This window comes from Apodemus sylvaticus, chromosome 20 (assembly GCF_947179515.1).
Source record: "Apodemus sylvaticus chromosome 20, mApoSyl1.1, whole genome shotgun sequence".
Lineage (NCBI taxonomy): Eukaryota > Metazoa > Chordata > Mammalia > Rodentia > Muridae > Apodemus > Apodemus sylvaticus.
In genome coordinates this window covers 48276570-48298913 of record NC_067491.1, presented here as the reverse complement: position 1 = coordinate 48298913, position 22344 = coordinate 48276570, and the positions used below count along the sequence as shown (strand labels likewise).

The following is a 22344-nucleotide window of genomic DNA, read 5'->3' as shown; positions in this document are numbered from 1 at the left end:
TGTGTGTGTGTGTGTGTGTGTATGCATATATGGAAATAGCAGGGCAGATACAATATGTATTCCTAGGGGTCATGACAACATGTATAAGACCTATACAAGCTTGAGCCATAAGGGCATGGTCCCTAGTAGGTTGCCCACTCTAAGGGATAGCCTTAACACCCAAGAATATTTGGGCAGTAAAATTGAACTTGATTTTTTTTTAAAAGAAGAGTTGAAGTTGGGTGGGTAGGTAGATCTGGGACTTGGGGGAGGGGGAGTGAGGTCAAAATCCATTTCATGACATTCTAAAATAATAAAAATATCTTTTAAAACTAAAAACAAAATTGAGGCTGGAGAGATAACAGTGTTTAAGAGCAATGGCTGCTCTTCTAGAGGACCAGGGTTCGATTCCCAGTACCCACACAATGGCTCACAATCTGCAACTCCTGTTCCTGGAGATCCATACCTTCTTCTGGCCTTCTTCTTCATACCATAAATTGGTGTTGGACAGACATACATACCGTTCCTTTGGTCCCCTTTGTCAATAATGGCATCTACTTGACTTCCAACCTTTCGATATCATGCCTGTTCTTTCATTGGTGAAATCTAAAATCTCTTCTGAGGGATTGTGGGTGAGATAATTTCTATGTTCCTAGTCTCTAAAGTAGAATTAGCAGTGAAGAAGTCGGAGATGCATGTCTCTAACGAATTAAAGAGAAGCAAGACCAAGGCTATGCATTTAACATCACTCATGTTCCAGGAATTCTTTAGCAAATCCTCAGCCCCCTCCCCCTCCCCTATCCCACCCTTGTGCCAGCTGGGTGAGTGAGTTCTCACTTCCTTCATTAGAATTCTTTTGGAGAGAATATCCGCAGAGACCATAGGTCTTTTCTCACCTTCCATTTCTCCCCCCTCAACTCACTTTGGCTTCTACATCTGAATCGTCTTGAGGTCGAGTGTGACCTTGGCTGTTCCATCTGCATTTCTCTATAGCATCTGACAACACTGAACACTCTGTTCTTTATCAAATTGTCTATTCTTTCTAGCCGCTGCACAAAACTAATAATACTCTGTCTACAGATTTACAATAGAATTAGTCATAAGACCTCTTTTTCTAAATAATACCCTTCGTGCCTCGCTAACAGGAAATTGATTATATGTTTATCTTGAGCCTGTCGGCGTTCTATCCTTCAGCTATTCTGAAGGCTGAAAAAAATACCCAGGCTGGAGGATCTCTCGTGTTCCTCCAGGCCTTATTACTCCTGTTTCTAGCAGCTCTAAGTCTTGTTGGCCAGAGACCATCACTCTAGAAAGTCTGATTTAATCCATTGATGGCTATATTTAACTGTCAACTTGACACAATCTAGACCAGTAGTTTTCAGTCTTCCTAATGCTGCAACCCTTTTATATAGTTCTTCATGTTGTGGTGAACCCCCCCCCCCAACCATAGAATTATTTTGTTGCTACCTCATAACTATAGTTTGTTTGTTGTTATGAATAATAATGTAAATATTTGATATACAGGAGCTCTTACCAGGTTGATGAGCTCCTACGAGGTTGTGTGTTGTAACCCACAGGTTGAGAGTAGAGTTCTCTGGAAAGAGAGTATCAATGAGGGGTTTTCTAGATCACAGTGGTTGTGGGTGTGTCTGTAAGAGACTGACTTGATTATGCTCATTGGAATGGAATGATCCTTCACTGTAGGTGGTGCTATTCTCTGGGTTTGGGCCCAGGACTGTGTGAGAGTGAAGAAAATGACCTTGATGTAAGAATGCGTGCATTCATCCTTCTTGTTTCCTGCTTAGGGAAATGATATGACCAACCCCTCAAGCTCCTGCCTCCGTGACTCCCTGCCATGTTGGACTGTAGCCTGGAACTGGGAATAAAAAATCCACTTTCCTTTCTAGGGTGTTTTATCCCAGCAACCAGAAAAGAAGCTAACACAGTGCCTCCAGGTCAAGGACAAACTTCTTCGAGGAGGTCTGAGCATAGAGGGTAGGATTTCTTTCTGCTTTCTTTTTGAGTGGTGGAAGTTCCCTTCCTGTTGGGGAGGGGGATTCCTATGTGCCCACCCCTTAGCTATTGTATACAGAGGAGATCTGGGAGTGGCTTGGGATCTCCTGCATCTGCGATGCTTGGACCCTCGTTGTGGAGTGTATAATTCCCACAGGCCACTGGGTGGTATCCACCAACTCTAGAAATGTTGATTCTGATTTCTTAGAAGCCTTAGAAGTCAAACAGCTATTTTTGTTTCCCCTGAAAGGACTCACTAAGGATCACTGGATCATCTCTTAACCTGGAAAATTCAAACAGTCTAGTTGTCAACCATTTCCTTAGAAAATGGATATTTATCAGTCAGCACATTTGTCTGAATACGTGAACATTTTTACCAATAATGCAGGTATAGAAGAGAAAAAATACCTACAATGAGCAATCTTTTGTTTCAGTTTTAACATCATGATGATGAGTGCTTTTTCTAGTAATTATTTTTCAATTGTGAAAGTTTGACAGTATTTTGTTTTGGGGTTTTTATTTGGTTTTATTAGTGTGCTTTTAATTTGCAGAAGTTAGTAACTGCAGCTCAACTACTGCACCAAAGTTCTCCATTTTAGGAGCCCAACTTTAGTCATTTGAACATGCTTCTAAATAAAATGAAACCAAAACTATGCTTTTGATCTATAAGAATAGCTTTGTCTATAAGAATTTGATCTGTAAGAATAGCTTCTGATCTATAAGAATAGCTTTGTCAAGAAAAGCTCTATTATATGCAGTGATGATTTGTGGAAGGGCGTGGCGAGTTTAAATTTGTATTGTGCGCAATGTTCAAATAAAGCGAGGTCTACATTCATATGACTTATTGGTCAGCATGGCCACTAATTAATGAGTAGGAAATGATTAAACTTTGATTTCCTTTATAAAAGAAAGTTACATTGATTTTTTTTTCTGGAATATTCTAGCTCTTTCTGTTTGTTGCTAAGAGTTGGAGATTGCCTTTGCTACAGAGAGCATAAATCAAAAGCACCAAGCTTTGTTACAAATGAAATGTGTTTGCTCAGATTATTTGGTTAGTTATCCATTCAGTGAGTATTATTCGTGTGGTTGGTGTTTGTGGGTTCTGTGCTAGACTCTGGGGAGACAAATAATGAGTCATATAATGGATAATAAATAATGAGTAAAATAGGTAAGAACCTGCTTGTGGACTTGTCATCTTAGCAGGAAGAGACAGATTGTAGATCATAACAAAATTAAACATTGGAAAGAGGAGCATGCTGGGTCACTTGCAAGAGCAATAAGCCGTCTTGGCCTCATAGTCCTGAATTAATTTTTATAATTTTTATTGAAAATAGATTCTTTTCTCATACAATACAACCCAACCACAGTTTCCCCTCCCTCCACCCTTCCCAGCTCCTCCTAACCTTCCCACTCTCCCAGATCCACTCCCCCTCCATTTTCTATTCAGAAAAGAGCACACTTCTAGAGACAACAACCAAACAGAACAAAACAAGATAGAACCAGAAAAGGACAAGGCAGCCCTACGGGAGGAAGAGAGTCCCAAGAGTGGGCAGAAGAGTCAGAGACACCCCTGTTCCCACGGTTAGGAGCCCCACAAAACACCAAGCTAACAGCCATAGCATGCACAGAGAGGACGTGATGCTACCCCTTCAGGCCTCATGTTTGCTGCTTCAGTCTCTGTGAGCGCTGTGAGCCCTGCTTAGGTGATTGGTGGGCTGTATTCTCCTAGTGCCCTCTATCGCCTGTGACTTCTGTAGTCTTTCTGTCCCCCAGTCCTGGGTCTTTAAAGAGCTTGTTAAGTATCAAGGAATAATTGCACGATTAGAAACTGTTAATTACAACTTTCCCAAGGTTTCTTCTCTCCTCCCTTTTCTAGAGCGTTCTATTAGGACGAGACCATCAAAACACTAAAAAGTAAGAGAAACGGCGTGTAAGCCAGACGCGCAGAGCCTCAGAACAAATCCTACCTCTGTCTCTCAGATGATGACTGGTAGATGGGAGACATGCAAACAGACATCAGCGAATTCTGTTGTAAGGGAAGGGCTCACAAGAACATGCATTTCATACAGATAATATTTTTGGAGACACTAGGTCCTTAAAACCTGTTTTTTGTGGATCAAATTAAAGAATTAAAATTTCATCGATACTCACTTATATACCCAGGAAGAAGGTTAGACACTTAACATGAACTGGAAAACTTAATACGAAGCAGGTATCAGGATGCCCCACTTTTCAGGAGAAACACTGAGGCCTGAGAGATATGAAGACTTACCTGTAAGGACGTGCTGGCTGGTGTGCAAACCAAGGCAATGATTCAACACCAACAAGATGCAGCCTTGGCTCAAACCATGCCGGCGTTGGCACTCGTGGGGAGCAGGGCTAGAGCACCCACCCTCGTGGTGGTGCACTTTTGGTCCGTCTCCTTTAACTCCTGAAAGCCTGTGACCTGTCAAACAGCGTGTGACAAGCTTCTGGCACTTGCATCTTGATCTACAGCATAGGCTCTCAAGGGTCATGACCTCTTTGGGAAACCTCTAGCTCTAATAATCTTTACATTTCAATCTAAAATGGCAGCAACATGGCAGTTAGGAAGCAGCAACGGAAATAATTTTATGGTGGGGGTCACGACAACATGAGGCACTGCATTGGCACAATGCAAGGGCCACAGCATTGGCAAAATTAGGACCACAGATCTACAGAAACCCAATTTCACACATTTTGACGTAAAATATGCACCATGATTTTGAGATATTTTAGGATATATCATTTATAAAACAGCTTTAGAAATATTAACTGTGGGGGCTGGAGAGATGGCTCAGTGGTTAAGAGCACTGACTGCTCTTCCAGAGGTCCTGAGTTCAATTCCCAACAACCACATGGTGGCTCACTACCATCTGTAATGGGATCTGATGCCCTTTTCTGGTGTGTCTGAAGACAGTGATAGGGTACTCATATACATGAAATAAATTAATCTTAAAAAAGTAGATTAACTGTCCCCAACACAGTGTGTACTGTGGTACCCAGACCACTTCTGGTACCAGAATCACTGTTCACAGGGACCCTGGTACCCGGGAGACGTGCTTTGTGGAAAATAGATACTAGTGAAAGAGAGATTCTAAACTCAGACCCCCAAGAAATACCAGTATAAAGGAGAAGACCAGCACTGGAGGCCAGAGGAGCTGCTGAATGCAACTGAGCCCAGAGAAAATAAGATTAGCTGCAAGGTTTCAGATGGAATATAAATATAAATATAAATAAATATAAATATAAATATAAATATAAATATAAATATAAATATAAATATAAATATAAATATAAATATAAATATAAATATAAATATAAATATATAGATAAATATATAGATAAAGATAAAGATATAAACAATATAAATATAAACATAAATATAAATATAAACTTTATCCTGTCAGAATCAACCCCTGACAAAAAATATGAAGATATTATTCACAAAATTCAAGTTCCCTGAAATGAAGGAGCTGTTTGGGGTGGTGACGGACAAGAACACTGAAGCAATCACTGAGCTGGAGGATGTAACCCTCATGATTGCATGAACGTAACACTCTTGGCTAAATAGTCATTTACATCATCAGTATTATGACACATAGCCAAGAACTTTCCAGGAGTCCACTCTGCCGGTCAAGTCTGCTGGACAGGAGCCACGGTCCACAAGGAAGCAACTGAACGCTGAGCTTCCCGTGACAGGTAACTGGTTCCAGTTACATCAGTAGGAGCACAGTTTCCTGTTGTCACGTGAGCTGTGCTTTACCTTGCTGTGGGGAGGCGTAGCTTGATGGGACCGCTGTGAAGACTTGTGTCTGTGTGTCACCTCCGTGCTAGAGGAGTCCAGCGAGCCAGATACTTATCCTTCAGTGACCCATCTTTATGTTTCTGCATTCTCTCACAGTGTATATCAAATGCATCATGAAAATGTAACTCGTGTGTCTCTCAAATGGCAGATAACAATGTCCTCCTCCCCAATCCCCAGAGAGCATAGTAGATCATGGAATCAAGAGGTCTACAGGATCATAGATCATATCAATCATAGCTGAATGATTAAAGATAAGGCAGAGTGGGCCTGGGAGAGATGGCTCAGTGATTAAGAACACTTGCTGTTCTTCTGGAGGATCAGGGTTCAGTTCCCAGCATCCACACGGCAGCTAACAATTGCCTGTAAGTCTAGTTCCAGGGAATCTAATGTCCCCTGATGGCATCAGGCACACATGAGGTACACAGACACACTTGTAGACAAACACTCATACCCATAAAATAAATAGAATAAAATTAATTCTTAAACGTAGAGCTATTTTCCTGTCTCAGTACACTGAATTTATTTGGTTGTAGTCTAGACTGGCCTCAAGCTCACTGTGTAGCTGTTCTAGCTGCATTGTTGTTGGTGCCGTAAAATGCTCTGACAAAGAGCGACTTAGGGAGAAAAGGGTTTATTTCAGCTTACAGTTCCAGATTACAGTTCATCGTTGTGGGAGTGGGAGATTTGAACAGCTCACATCCCATACACAGTCACAAGATTTTCTGCTTTTCTCCACTCTTACACAATACATGATCCCCTGATTAAGGAATAGTGTCACCCATAGTGGACTGGGTCTTTCCACATCAGTTAACTCCAACAGACAACCTACAAGCTAGCCCAGTATAGACAGTCCTTCATGAGACTCTCTTCCTGGTGATTCTAGGTTATGTCAAGTTGACCAAACTACATACAAGATGACTTTGAACTTCTGATCCCCTGCCTCAGCCTGTCATGTGCTGGGCAGACGGAGCCATTATGCCCAGCTTCCTTCCTTGTTGTATCTAATTTAAAACATTATCTGTGATGTATACCACCAAGCAAGTACATTGGTTTTATTCTGTAAGGTTCAATACTGTTTTCACATGCACGTTGTGTAAAATGTTGAAAGTACAAGTTAAATTGAGAAGAGGCAAAGTTTTCACCATCCTACAGTAATCATGGTTAATATTTTGTATGTATTTCTAAGAAACGTACAAAAAGAGACCCACTTACAAAATGAATTTTGGACATATTACATTACCGTCTGTCTTTTGTCTCTTTCCACTCTGTACTTTACACGTGTTTACAAGCTTTGATGTATACTCTGATCATGACGTCATGGCTCCCGCCTCATGAGCGACTGTGAAGTTGATGGAACTTTTCATACTAAGGTGCAGGGAAAGGCACAGAGAGGCAGACACAAAGACACAGCTTTTGGTCTCAGCTCTCCTATAGTCTTAATTTCTTCAGTCATAGAATGAGGGGTTGGGGTAACAACATTTGCCTGGACGCCTTGGGATGGAAAGTGAGTTGTGTTTCTCTACACAGCAGGGTAGGATGACTCAAGATTTTTTTTTTAAAGGTGTGTCTGATGACGTGAGGTTTAGGGAGGCCATGACAGTATGGTCTGCCTTAACCTTTATGGTCTTATGAAACAGAATGTCCCCCAGAAAACATCACAGTCTAAGCTACACGTAGAGATTTCAATGCACCATTGTTCTATTGTCCAGCATTTATTTATCAAATCGATTTAGTTTGTGGTATTAGCTGTTGAAAGTGGGGCCTCACGTTGGCCTGTCCACCACTAAGCTACAACCCCCTTTTAAAGTATAGGGTCAATTAAAATTTCTAAAGAGCCAGTGGACCCAGTCAGTGATTTTTCTTCTGCTTTTCATCCACAACCCCAAGAGCCTGGGTGACTTTTGGAAGCTCCATTTGCAGGTGCGGTGACGGTTTTGTCCTTGAATTAAAACTGAGGGTGGCCTTTACGTCTGGGTGGGAGGGCAGAGATGGCTTCTTGACTCTGGTAATTCTGAGACCAGGGTGAAAGTCAGCTGCCCCAGAGGGCGGAGGGTTCCAGGAATGGGTGTGTTTTGCTGGATGCTAACACTTCCCAATTCCCCCCTTTCCTTCTTCACCGAATGCAGTGAACAGGACTCGCCCAACCCAGTGAGTTCGGGAGTTGGCAGACAAGCCTGGCATCTCAATATGCCCAGTTCCCAAACGGTCCTCGAATGTCTCCCGCTGCTGGTCGCCCCACGGGTTAGCCTGACTCTCAGTCAGAGGGCGAGGCTGGCGAGCAATCACACCAGCTAGTCTCCTTGCCTTCGGCAAGATATTGACTCCTGTTGATTACCGCCCAGCATGGCACGGGGTTGGTAAAAGGGAGTAAAACCTGGAGCGGTGTGTGTGTGTGTCTGTGTGTGTATGTGGGGTGTGTGTGTGTGTATGTCTGTGTCTGTGTATGTGTGTATCTGTGTGTGTATGTGGGGTGTGTGTGTGCCTGTGTGTCTCTGTGTGTGTCTGTATGTGTGTGTGTGTATGTCTGTGTGTGTATCTCTGTGTCTGTGTGTGTAATTGGGGTGTGTGTCTCTGTGTCTGTGTGTGTGTATATGTGTGTGTATGTGGGGTGTGTGTGTGTGCCTGTGTGCCTCTGTGTATGTCTGTGTATGTATCTCTGTGTCTGTGTGTGTATGTGGGGTGTGTGTGTGTGTCTGTGTCTCTGTGTGTGTCTGTGTATGTTTGTGTCTGTGTGTATATGTGGGGGTGTGTGTGTATGTGGGGTGTGTATGTGTGCTTGTGTGTCTCTGTGTGTGTCTGTGTATGTGTGTGTGTGTGTGTGTGTGTAAAAGACCCCCAACCAAACAACCAAATCACAGAATTCTTGAGTTCTTTTCCTCTTTTCATTGCTGCCCAACCTAAAATTTAACTGCAGCACAGTTTTTCTTTTTTCTTTCAAGACAGGGTTTCTCTGTGTAACCCTAGTTGTCTTGGAACTCACTCTGTAGACCAGGCTGGCCTCGAACTCAGAAATCCACCTGCCTCTGCCTCCCAGGTGCTGGGATTACAGGTGTGCACCAGCACAGCTCGGCCTGCAGCACAGTTCTTAGAAGGATCATATTAATTTCTGTTGCAGAGAAAGTTGGTTTTAGGCCTAAGCAGCCCGCAAAGTGTTCGGCACCAAAGTGAATGCAGACAGCTTGATCCTGCTTTTTTTTTTTTTTAAAATTATTGCTACTGTGACTTTTCCCTCCTTTTTCTTTTCAAAACACCGTCCCTTGGAACTGTTGGGCGATGTGGGAAAATATTGAGACAAACATGGCTGTTTATGCTTGCAGCGGGGCTGACTTGTTTTGTGTGCCTGGCCTGTTGCCTCCGCTCCTCTTTTCAAGGCTGGCGGCTCCCTGACAGCTCAGATTCCTCTGCTGACATCTGTTATAATGAGAGCGCAGACAGGAATAGATTTGCAAAATGATGGACTCACAATGGGACAGGAGCCGGTCCCCAAACTTCTGCTGGAGATAAGCAGATGGGTTTGAAACAGAGCATTTGAACCGATTAGGTCTAGGTGAACGCCTGTATTCAGTCCTCTGGAGTCATTCTGTCCCCAACTTTTGTCCTTCCGTCCTTCCCCCTTCGCTTCCCCCGGGGTTGGAGACACGGAGGGTACTGATGGCATGGGCTTTTCTTCTTCTTCCTAGGCTCTGTCCTGGAGACAGGCCCTTCCAGTCCCTCAAGCAGAAGCACGCTGGGCATTTACCCAGTGCCAACCGTGGAACAACAGTGCAGACCCACCCCGCACGCCTCATAAAGGGAAGCCGGGCTAGCACATGGGGTTTCCCACTCGCCACAAATGACGGCTGTTTGTGCTAGTTAACCTTTTCCAAGCCCGGGTCAGCTCCTGCTGGGAGGCAAGGGGGCGATCCGGAGGGAATGAAAGTCTGGCAGACCCCAAAGTGTCTTGCACTGCCTTGGCCCCCAACAAACACCACTGCCTCTTCAGAATACCAAACAATCTCGCGGGACGCGCTTCATAAGTCAGCTGGGCCATGTGCTGTTGACAGGTCGGATTCTGATGAGCTGTCCCGGGGGGAGCCTCCGCACATCTTCAGGGTAATGTGAGGTCCTGGCGCTGCTCATCTTGATGTAGAGGATCTTAAAACAAAACAAAACAAACAAACAAACAAACAAAACAAACCCAAACAACAACAACAACAACAACAAAAAACAAAACCAAAAGCAGAAAACAACAACAACAACAAAAAAAAAAACCGACAAAAAACAAAACAAAAAACAACCCTGCGAGATGGGTAATATCCATCATTTGCAGAGACACTTTGTACTTTTAAAGCCCGAGTTAACCTAAGAAACTCATCTTAATAGCTTGTACCCTAAGCTCATGTATTGACAGAAACCAAGCCAACTAGAGTGATCTTAAGAGAGAGATTCCCAAGGTCCCTTCTGTGGTCCTCTGGGGGAGAATCTGGAAGTTTGCGAGGAATGACATGATCTAGGAAAGTTAAAAAGAAAAGGTTGATCGCAGAGGGCACTTCCTTGGATTACTTTCCATGGGTGGCATGCAGAAACACCCGTTTAACAGTGGTGAAAACTTCCATGACCTCGCATGGGGCAGATTCTGTCTCACTGTGCAAATAGTTGACCACCATAAAAACGCATTGACTCTGCAAACTGCAGGTTGATATCTATTCCAGCTGCTGTGGTTCCTGTCAGCCGGATGCAGACTCACTAATCCACCGCAACAGGACCACAGCAGTCTGCGGAGCGTCTCGGATCTCCCACCCCTGACTATCTCCAGCTGCCAGCCCAGACCTGCGGCTCGCTGGGCTAACAGCGCCTGCCTGCTGATAACGTGCTATTGTTTCAGCTGTATGTCTACCTGGCAACCGGTATCCAAGAAGCAGTGGAAATGATCCTTAGCTGCAAAAGGCTGTCAGCTGTGAGAGGCTCTGAGGCTGAGGTACCAGGGCATTTTTAGAGGAGATAAAGAAAAACTAAGATTTCAGGAATTACGTTCTGAGGAAAGGCACCTTCAGGTAGAATCCTCATTTGTTAGAGGGAATCCTATGGACTCTCTAAGCGCCCAATGCCTGTGGCCTCTGATGGCACGCACACTCGATCTGCCTCATAAAGTAACAGAAGTCAGGCGAGGGTGGAGAGCAGACGGGCCTTTCCCAGGGATGCCCAGAGAGAGGCGCGCTATGCATGGTAGGCTGAGGATCATCTGTTTATAATTTGCATCTGACCCACTGATCGCAGCACCCAGACATACATGGGTTCCCACAAGGCCAGAACTTAGAAGAGTAAATATGATTTGCATTGGTGTTTTGATGGAAAGGCATCTTTGGGAATGGTGAGAACAAAAAATGGGACCCAGTGACTAGAAATTTTAAATCTTGGCTCTGTTGCTTACTGGCTACGCCACTCGGAACCTGCGTCTTAATATCTTTTAGTCCCACTTTCCCTGGTAGATCAAGTGGACAGCACCTGTCTCAGTTATTGGAGAATTAAATACAAGAATGTCTGTTGTATTTGGTACAAAGTAAATGCTATGTGTTGGGCAAACCCTCCTGTAGAGGCCCGGGTAGCAACGGCTTCATCTCCACAGTTGTACAAGTCAGAGGTGTTGTAAATCTTTAGGGGATCCTGGGACCTTTGGGGGTGCACCTCTCAAGGGTCTCAGTCTTTTTCTCTGCTTTTTTTCTTTTCACTTTTGCAACTCAGAATTTCCTCCATTTTCTTGGCAAGATGGTCCCATTTGTTCTCACTGAAGCTTCAGAACTGTGTATCAAAAATAACTTTTATGTCTCAATATGTTACCCCAAGCATACTATCATGGAAAAATAAGCTAACATGGTTGTCAGTTGGCTTAATTTTCTCCCAACTGTATACTGAGTCTTGAAAGTCAATTAATAGCTCACATGATATTCTTTACAGGACTTGAGTATTCATTCTATTTCATTCATATATTTTTATTTGCTTATTTTAATAGTTCTACATGGAACCATTTTTCCTAAACATTTATTAATTTTTTTTCACTTTAAAAACTGTGTCTCCAATGCATGTATCAAATGATACCCAAGAAGAAGGAAGGAGTGGCCCCTGGTGCTGGAAAGGCTCAGTGCAGCAGTATAGGGGAATACTAGGACAGGGAAGTGGGAATGGGTGGATTGGGAAACAGCGGGAGGGAAGAGGGCTTATGGGACTTTCGGGGAGGGGGGGGGAATCCAGGAAAGGGGAAATCACTTGAAATGTAAATAAAGAATATATCGAATAAAAGATAATATTTTAAAAAACCTGTGTCTCTATGTGCACAATGCGTGTGTGTGTGTGTGTGTGTGTGTGTGTGTGTGGTGTGTGAATAACTCTGGGTGTCAGTTCCCTTCTTCTACCTTGTTTGAGACAGAGTTTCTTGCCGGGAAGGTTTCTGGGAATTCTCCCGCCTCTGCCTCCTATTCGCTGTGGGAACGTTGGGATGAAGAGCTTCTCTCTCAGCCTCTGTTGGGTGCTGGGGATCTCAGCTCCAGTTCCTATGCCTGCACAGCCAGTGCTTTGTCCCCTGAGGCACCTTCTTCTAGCAACTGTACCTTTTCTTCTAGTAATGTGCAGGTTTATGGGCTACAGTGTAGTGTTTCCATACATGAACATGGTGTGTGAAGATCTGATGAAGGCCACTGGCATATCTGCCACCCCAGACATATAATTTCTTTCTGTTCAGCACAATTCACTTAACGAAGTGTTTTAAACAATGTTTTTATTTTGGCTTTTTAATTTTTCCTCCCTTTGTTTTCTCTTCTTGACTTCTTGCATGGGCAGTACACACACACACACACACACACACACACACACATGGCCCTGCATTTGACAATTATTAGATGTTTTAATTAATTATTTAATTAACCCATCCATTCATTCAATAAAATCTGTAGTATGTATGCTTATAATGCACTCACTAATAAGTGGATATTAGCCTAGAAAATTGGAATACCCAAAATATAATCCACACATCAAATGAGGTACAAGAAGAACGGAGGAGTGGCCTGGTTCTGGAAAGACCCAGTGTAGCAGTATAGGGCAAAACCAGAACAGGGAAGTGGGAAGGGGTGGATGGGAGAACAGGGGGAGGGAAAGGAAGAGGGCTTATGGGACTTTCGGGGAGTGGGGGGCCAGAAAAGGGGAAATCATTTGAAATGTAAATAAAAATATATTGAATAAAAAAAAGCCAACATTACACTAGAAGTAAATATAAAGACTGTCTTGGCGATGTTGCCAGTTTTACTGGAGACCTCAGTGATAAGGTTGCTTTCAAGAATCTGGATGTCCACAGTGAAAAATTACAAGTCACTAGTTAACAAGATATTCTTAGCTAATGTTCCAACTGGGGCCCTGTCCACTTAGTCCTTCACTGAATAAGTTTAAAAGTCCAAGAGTAGAAATGACATCAGCTCACTGGGCAGACAGAGGAGAAACATTTGGTCAGAGGCACCCAAGATGCATTTTCCTGTTGGTATAAGCAAATCTGGCATTAGCAAGGAGCCTGTCTATTAGCATGTGTGACATCATTGTCTAGTGGCTTTCCCACTAGTGTCAGGTTCCAGACCTGACAGATTTCTCCCCTCTGATGCCTGTGGGTAGCTACATTCAGGGGTTTCCTATAGTCATTGTATTTTTGGTCAGCATGTCTGTTACAACAAGAAAGCAGTATTGCAATAGCATGAACAGTAAAAGTGCATTAGCCTATCAGCAAGATGTGCAAGATGTTCAGTCCTTCACTCCCTGGTCCTTAGCATCATCTCCTCAAGGTAACTCTCTCAACAAGCTCTGGAAATTAAGCTCTCAAGAACAGGCATGCCCATGCCTAATAGAACAGAGGGCATTTCTTCCCACGTATCTCTCTTTGTAAAGAGATCTTTCCGTAAACCTGTGTTTCCATCCCATTGTTCAAATGGGAACATGGAGCAAATGTAGTCAGTCTCTGATGAGAACAGGACCAGCATGCAGGCTCTTAGAATTTACCCAGTGTTCTCTGGGGGATCGAGGAAGGAAACTGGAGATGACCACTTTCAGAGGACCAACAGTGCCAGCTACACCCGGCCAGATCCAGAAAGGAAGCCCGGGGTCAGATTCTGCTCTGCTATTTGATGCCATGTGACCTGCCAGCTCAAACCACCATAACAAAATGTCATGGACTGTGTGCTTTAAACAGCAGAAATTTATTTTCCTGTGTTTATGGATCCTAGAGTTCTAGACTGAGGTGTTGGTTGGTTAGGGTGAGAAAGAAAGGAGAGACAAGGGGAGGAAGGGGCCACTCGCATATCTCTTCTTATAAGAGTCATGCTGGCTTAGGCTCCTGTGTGTGTGATATATTTAACTTAATTCCTTGATACTGCAAATACTGTCATGCTGGTGTTCAATGCCTGAATTTTGGGGGTGGGAGGATGGCATAATTTAACTCACAGTATTGGGCAAATTGCCTCTTTAAGTTTTTCTTTCTTTCCTTGTAAATAGGATCCATTATAAACTCATCCTACTGTTAAAACAGTGTGCGTGATCAAATATATCCAAAGGCTTCAGTTACATCGTCTTTTGTTCTCATCCCATTTTTTTTTTTTTGAGATGAGTGACGACGTTCATGCAGTGACGATTTTCCATAGTGAGTATTGATTCAACAGCTATGTTCTCATGAACACGGGGAGAATCAAGGCATGCTCCATTCTGCCCGAGGGTGCAAGAGTATGATCATGATTACGGGTCTCCTAGCATCTTCTTTGTAAACTGAAGGGTGTGCGGAACGTGCGGGAAAGCTGAGAGACAAAATAGGGGTCTGGCTTCTTGCAGTTTCTGGAGGCAGCCTCTAAATATTTGACTGTCAGAGGTTTCATTTTCTATATGTGTAAATTGACGTTAATAAAATATTGATAATAATATTTACTCTTATTAATAATACTCATAATTTATCACATAAAATCAATGTGAAGATAAACCAAGTTATTATACATGGGGCATATATAAGAGTGCCAAACTTCATTTATCATTATCAGTAATATAATCCAGTCATCTATAAGGAAGAGTATGAACCAAAATCTCTGCATATCACTAGGGTAATTGGGTTACTAGGTCAAAGGGTTAGGTAGCACTCCACTTCTTTGAGACTCAGTAATTTTAGGTAAGCAATAATTAACTAAGTTTCTAGGACAGGTATGTTTTGTGACTTATCATTCTTTAGATGCAGGAAAAAGACAACCTAGATGTGGGCTCATATGCAGGTACCATGATACAGGATTTTCTTCATGACTGCGACATCGCTGGCTTGCCTGGAAACCTTTCCCGGGGAGATGTCCTCTAACCCCTTCAGCGCTGACATTCAGTCTTCTGTGTTGATGGACCTGGGAACCTGACTTCCTGGCCATTCATCAAGGCGTACCCTGTCAGGGAATGGCCTGCTGCATCATGACAGATAGATGTACTTAGTGAATTACACATGCAAATCAGCCAAGGTTGATTGGGTCCAGCCTCACTGTGTCACTACAGTCATTCTGAGAAGTGACAAGGTTGATGGCTGCCTGGGGCTGCGGGGGGTGGGGGGGTGGGAGGGTGGAGGGGGTGGGGCAGGGTGGGGTATGCATGGCTAGCATTTCAAAGGAGGGTTTGCTTGGGGCTTCTGGGCTTATGTAAGCAGAGGAACGTATGAGGAGGCTCTGAAAGCAGCTCTCTCTGACTTTGGGAGAAAGAGGGCACACTCAGAAAATGTGACCAATTCTTTCTTACAGTCACTTGGCACCTTTAGAACGCATAGCTGGAGGTAGTGGGATTCCAACCTTTGCTCTCTGGTTCCTCTATGATGCCCAAGATGCCCTCCCTGGTGCATGGGATAGACTGGGGCAGGCATGGAGATGCAGCGCGTGGGGCTTGTCTCCGTTTGTACCTCCTTTGGTAGGGAGAAGAAGGCCAGAGAATGGCTCCCTGATTGAGGAGCAAGAAGTCCTTGGAAATCATAGGCAGGGGAAGTCAGATTCTGTTTTACCTTAAACCTGCTTGAAGCAAGCAGAAAAGCAGAATGGTGGAATGAGATTAGTAGGGAGAAAAACAGGTCACCTATCAGGACTGAATGATGATGGTGTTCCAGAGCACATAGCACAACGTGTCCCCAATATGTCAACAGAATTATGTGGCAGCAAGGTCTCTCTCCCAGGTCGCAATCCTGGACTTGGCTACATCACTAATCTCTAGTCTCAGGCAAGTTTTGTACACATTGTAAATCTGTTTTTTCCCTTTGAAAATGGGACCAAATAGTAGAAAGGTTGTTATAAAGAGACAATCAATCAATTAATTAAGCTGCCATGCCAGGTGTGTATGATCACATGCTTGTGTGTGTGAGAGATCATATACAGGTGACCGAGGCCTAGAAGCTGTTATTAACCAAGTTGTGTTTTACTGGGTGTGACTTCACAGTGGTCCTCATGCTCTGAGAACACAGCTTCTCTTTGTGATAGGAACCTGATTTACAGGTAGCCTTCAGGCCGAGGTATGCTGTGTTCATTGGCAGAGGACATACAAGGGCCAGAGGCTATTTTTAAAATATAGTAAGTATTTCAGAATTCATTTCTATTTCATTAGTTTCCATAGCATCTTTACATATTAGCAGCCTGATGGAAATGAAGAGCTATTTCATCCCTCTGTTGGCAAGGTACAGTGCTCAAATAAGTTATCACAGGCCCTCGTGATAGCCCCATGGCTCTCAATGACTGTGAGCTATGGTCTGGACCAAACTCTAGGTGACAATCTTTAAGACAGGTCTTATGTATCTTAGCCAATGACCTGAAGCTTGGTTAGATGTAGGAGCTGGCCCTGTGTACACGGGCAGCTCTTCAGAGCCATTTACATCTCACCATTGAGATTCATTCCATCTCTGAGGTAGATGGCTTTGTGCTTGTCTAGCCACAAAGCGTGCTAGCTCTGACCCACTTTCAAAGTCCTCGTCACAGTGGGTGTGGTCTCACGTTGCTTATGGAAGCACAGACGTTGTCTATGGGAATGAGTCCGCTGTGCACTGGCCTCTGCGACCCAAATTATCAGGAAGTTGTCTCTTTGCAAAGCCTTAGATGAAGGCTTGTTGACAGGAAGCACATTTTGGGAAATAATTTCAAGATGAAGAAGTGAAAGGCAATCCAAGGCGATGTCACTGTGAGCTGGTCATGTTGAAGGCAAGGGGGAGACCATTGCGTGGACTCTGAAGAAGCTGTGTACACTGTACCTCATGAAAAAGGGGACGTTTTCTTTAACTCCTATTTCCCTGTGCTCAAGGGCTTTTAATCTACGGATGTTAACATCCTTTCTCTTCCAGGTTTGCATATCTGTCACGATGCCTGGGACGGAGAGAAAGAACTACAAACAACTTAGATACAGCAGTGATTCAAGGTTGTCAGGTACTGCTGGGGCAGAGCTGGCCCATATAAAGGCCTGGTCAAAAGTGAGAGCATTAGCCTGTTATTTTATTTTACTTATTTATGACCACATCTGGACAAGGATCAATATAAGGGAGGGAGGGTTTATTTTTGACTTACAGGTTAAGAAGGGATGCAATCCAGCTTGGCAGGGACGATGTGACAGCAGGGACCTGAGGCATCTGGTCACATCCTGTCTCTAGTCAGGAAGCAGAGAGCAGATAAGAAGTAGGGTTGGGCTGTGAAATGTGAGGCTCTGCCCCTAATGGTCTACACCTCTACCCCAAACTATACTACCAGCCAGAGACCAAATGATCAAAGACATAATCCTGCAGGAAACTGTTCACATTTGAATAACCAGAGATGCCCTAAGTAATACAATAGACAGGTTAAGTTATGAGTTTATCTGGCTCATGGTTCTGTTGGTAGGGAAGTCTACAGGCCTGGGGTTGACGTCTAGAGAGGTCATCCTTGCAAGGCAGGTAAGTGAACATGTATCAGACAAGGGAAAACTGGGGGCCTTGTTAGGAGCCCACTTTCTAACTGACTAGCCCACACCCACAAAATGGCATTAATCCATCTCCCAGGGCGATTATGTAATCTGGTGCTAGTTTGGAAGCTCTTGTCTCTCAGCACTGCCATGCCAGCTACTGTTTCAACTCAAGGTTTAAACAGAACACTAGTCCGAAGAAGTCCTTAGTCCAAGAACAGTGAACAGACTCTGAATAACTACGCTTTAGCTTCATTTTCTTGGGCTATAGCACACAGCAGTTAGAAAACCTCTTATTCCATTCAGCCACATTCTGGACCTGCCTTTCATCTCTTGTATACCTATTGCAGCCCAAGTTTCAGGCCTCATCTCTAAACGTACTGTCCCATCAGCTCTATGAGAAGCACACAGTGCCTTCTCTGCAAATATGGAAACAGACTTCTAGGGCTAAGAAAGTTTCCTGGCCTTCTATGATTTCCCAGTGGCGGGGTTATGATTGTATTCTAGTGTAGAGAGCCATATTGGGGCAGTCATGCACAAGGTTTGAGTTTGACTTTGGTCAAGGACAATCCCTAGCTTCAGGCAGGAATCTGCCTTTCGGACATAATAGGGAAGTAGGTTAAAGCAGGAATTTTTATCCTTGAGTGTACTTGACTATGGTCTAGGTTAACTTCTCCCAGATAGCCAGGATCCTGCTCCACCTAGGGTGGAGTGCTTGAAGTAAAGGTTAAGTTCATTGTTCCTCCAGGTCTAGGAATTCCTGAATTAAGCAGGTGACCCACCCAGCTGCCGGAGCAGTCAAGTCGAGGACCTCCAAGAGAAGCTAGACAACTTCCACCGGAACTCAGCCCGGAGTCTGGGGGGAAGGGTTTGCCCAAACTGTTAAAAGGTCTGGCGCCATTAAAGTTTCTGGCTTTGATCAGTGAATATTGTCTTAGCCGTACTTCTTTTCGCCCCTTCCCTATCCATCCCTCAGCTTCTGTTCCAGCAACCCACTTCGTAGTAGCTGCAGGCAGCTATGGAATCCAACATTCTAGGCAGGTAAAACATACTGAGATGGAATTAAACCACCATTGGCTTACTATGTGGCATATGTGGTACAGTGAGCCTGGTGTTTTAGGCCACAGTATAAAGTGTAGACTTGAAGTCAACTTTTAATCCAGGGCTGAATGCTGCTGCTTACATTATGACAACTGGGAAGCGGGGAGGGAGGAGAGGGAACAAGCACGGGGCAGGACATACTCCTCAACGATAGAGACCTACTTTCTCCATTCCCGTCTAGCTATTAGTGCCCATGACCCCAGACCCCGTTCAGGAGCCACACTATCTGTACACAAAACTCTCAACACACCAGAGACACTACATATACAAACCACAACAGTCTCACAAGCTCTATCACTTGTGTGCGGGAAGATCAAAATTCAAAATGGCAAACTATGTGTTTGTCTGAGTATACATTGCCTTGGCTTCATTGTAAAGCACCTCTGCCTCACAAATCTTAAACTGATCCATTGTGAGACTGTGAGTCAGGCACTATCCACAGGCAGGCTTGTGTGTCTGTGTGGCCTTCAGCCGTTCCCTTACCATTTCATCAACCAAATTCAACAACAGTCCTGTGCTGTGCCAGAGCCTTCGTCCTCAAGTGTGCCTGGCAGGGGTGGGGCTAGCTAAGCCCGCAAGTGTCTTCCCTTCCCTTCTGACTGTTTCTCTCCCTTCGCTGAGTCCTGGTTTTCTCTGGACAGCCAAGTCTGTTCATAAAGTACAGGATGAATGTGAGCCTTCGTTCTAGTACTGCCTCTGGAGTTCCCACTGACTTTCCCTCCTAAGCTATTTTTGTGTGTGGAATTTCTGTTTTAGTCCTTTGAAAAGAAGTCAGTTTATATAAAAATCAAAGAGAAGTTTCTCTTTAACTTTGTTATTTTTCTTTTTTTGTTGTTAATTTTCTTAAACCATAATCCTAAGAGCACAGCAGGAGAGTGGCTTTTCAAAGGACTAGATAAGTTCATGTTGCTGACACTGCACATTTAACCATCACGGTAAAGTGGTAAGTAGCATTTCTTCAGAGCCTCTATTGTGATTTCAGTTCGATGACTTTAGAAGTAATCTTGTGGTTTAAAATTGCGTGTTTAATTTATGTGCATGAACGTTTTGCCTGAATGTATGTACGGGCACCATGTTTGTGCCTGGTGCCCACAGAGATCAGAAGGAAACATCAGATCATCTGAAACTAGAGTTAGAGGTGGCTGTGAATTATCACGGGGCTCCTGAGAACAGAACTTGGGTCCTACATAAGGGCTACAAGTGCCCTTGACTCCTGAGCTTTCTCTTCAGCTCCTGGTGTGATGAGTCTTAAAAAAAAACTTCCATGAATTTTGTCAAAACCGGCTGCTGAGCACTCTCTATTCCCCATACCCATAACCAAAGCTCAGTTTAACACACACACACACACACACACACACACACACACACACACACACACTCACCACACACATGCACCTAGAGGCATACACATATAGACACAGATGCACACACATGTACACACATTCACACACCCACCATATATGCTCACACAGTCACACAACACACACACACACACACACACACACACACACACACACCTACCTTTCTACATCTTTTGTATAATCTTAGCTACAGTACAGAAACAAAAACAAAATGTAGTTTTTCTCTAAGTGAAATTACCAGTGAGCTGAATACCTAGAGAGTATTCCTGATTTTCATATGAAATGGAGATTAATACTCTTTTAAAATAAACGGCCATTCTGTTTTGCACGAAGAACCGTCTGCCCCCTGCCCGCTAACCTCTCTTTCTCACTCCAGAGAAACATTGTTTATTGAATGCAGTCTTGTACCTACGACTCTGGGTTTGTCTGTCTGACTGAGCCCACACCGCTGGACAGTTGGCAGTTTGAAAACAGCATGTTTGCAGTTCACAGCTTTATTTTTCTGGACTGCCCTCGGGAGCAGTCAAAGGCCTTGATTTGCACTTCACTGATGAGGGGCCAGAGCACTGATGGCTTCAGCATTTGAAGCTCAGATTCAAGTCCAATGTGCTGGAATGGAATACAAAGCCCAGCTCTGCATTGATTATCACTTAATTATACAGCCCGTCGCTCGGGCTCGGTCCGGCTTTCAAAGGCATCCTCCGCCCTCAAGCACAGTCTGTACCTGGGGCTTCTGTTTTTCTGGAATGAAGCTTTCATCTACATATTTAAAATGTAAGCTTTGCTGTTGCAAACTCGGAAGCAGTTTTCAGCCACGCTCCCCCCTCAATGCTCTCCCATTTTAGTTTGAGAGCATTGACCACCATTTGTCTTTGTCCACTAGGAGTTCTTCCTAAATTCGAAACAGCAAGCATAATATTTGCTTTTACAAATCTCCGCCAAAGCGAAAGGCGAGCAAACTCGGGGTATGATTTCCTGACTTTGTATGGACCGTAGGTTTAAGAATAACTAGCGGAAAGTCTGAGAACAATGGCTGTCCCGAGTCCAGACTAGAGCTTTTTAGTCTCAGCACCATTGGTATTTGGGCTGGATAATCCATTCTTGCGCATGTGCAGTGGAGGGGGTCGTCCTATGCACTGTAGCACGATTAGCAGCATCTCTGGCCTCCACACACTAGATGGCAGTGTTGTGCCCTCTCGGCCTGTAGGGACCACAGAAAGCCTTTCCAGACATGTTAGTTCTTGGGTGGTGAGGGTACAACAGGTGGTTGAGGAGTATGAGAAACCAAAATTGATTTGTGAACAATGGTGTTGAGTCCCTTCTCTGCAGGCGTATTTGGGAATAGTTTGTTAGTGCCCTGCTCCTTGTTTTAAAATATTTATGGTAGACTTATGACAAGGTATTTGGATTTAGAAGGTTTTGTACTATTTCCACCAAAACGATTGAGTAGAGTTTTCCCCAAACCTCTTTCAGATTCTGTCCATGCCATACTCTGAGACTCCACACATGACTGAACAACCTTTTAAAGCAATGAATTGATGTCAAATTGTATTATCCCTGGTTTCCAAAAAACCTCCAAGGGAGTCCACTCAGAGTGGAAGCTAAATTTCCTGCAAAGCCGGCGTGGTCCTACAAGATCTGACCCCCTTTCTCACTCAACCTTGTCTCCTTGTCCCCTGTCTATCTCTTCACACCGTCTTGTGGAAAACGCTCTCATCTGGGATTTTCTATTAGCCCTTTGCCTTTCAAGAAAGCCTTTACCAGGCAGTGTATAATTGTCACCTCCGTGTAACAGAATACATATTTGTATTCTGTTTTTTTGTGCTGGAACATGAGTGTCACAAGGTGGGCACTGTCCTTGATTCATGACAATGTCTCAGTCCTTAGAGCACTGACTGCCCTGTACACCATGCATTTCCTTAATAAGTATTCACCCAAGAATTGAGTATCTGTCACTACATTTGATACTAAATGGGTTTTGGTTCCCAGGCTCAGTTTCCTTCCTTAGAGTCCTCTGGGTCCAGGGATGGGCTATAACTCATCTTCAGAAAAAGATCCTATTCCTCAATCTCAGGGTGAAATATTTATTTTATTTCAGTTTGAAGGGGAGTCTAATAATCATGGGGCTCAAGG

The 22344-nt window shown here is 43.9% G+C and overlaps 1 long non-coding RNA gene across 1 annotated transcript; it reads left to right on the top strand.

The window, feature by feature from the left end:
- The first annotated feature begins 1893 nt into the window (after nt 1-1893).
- Nucleotides 1894-18664, top strand: LOC127671177 (uncharacterized). Its single transcript, XR_007974680.1, has 3 exons — nt 1894-1974; nt 17160-17241; nt 18498-18664. It is a non-coding gene; the product is annotated as an uncharacterized LOC127671177 (long non-coding RNA).
- Nucleotides 18665-22344: the final 3680 nt, after the last annotated feature.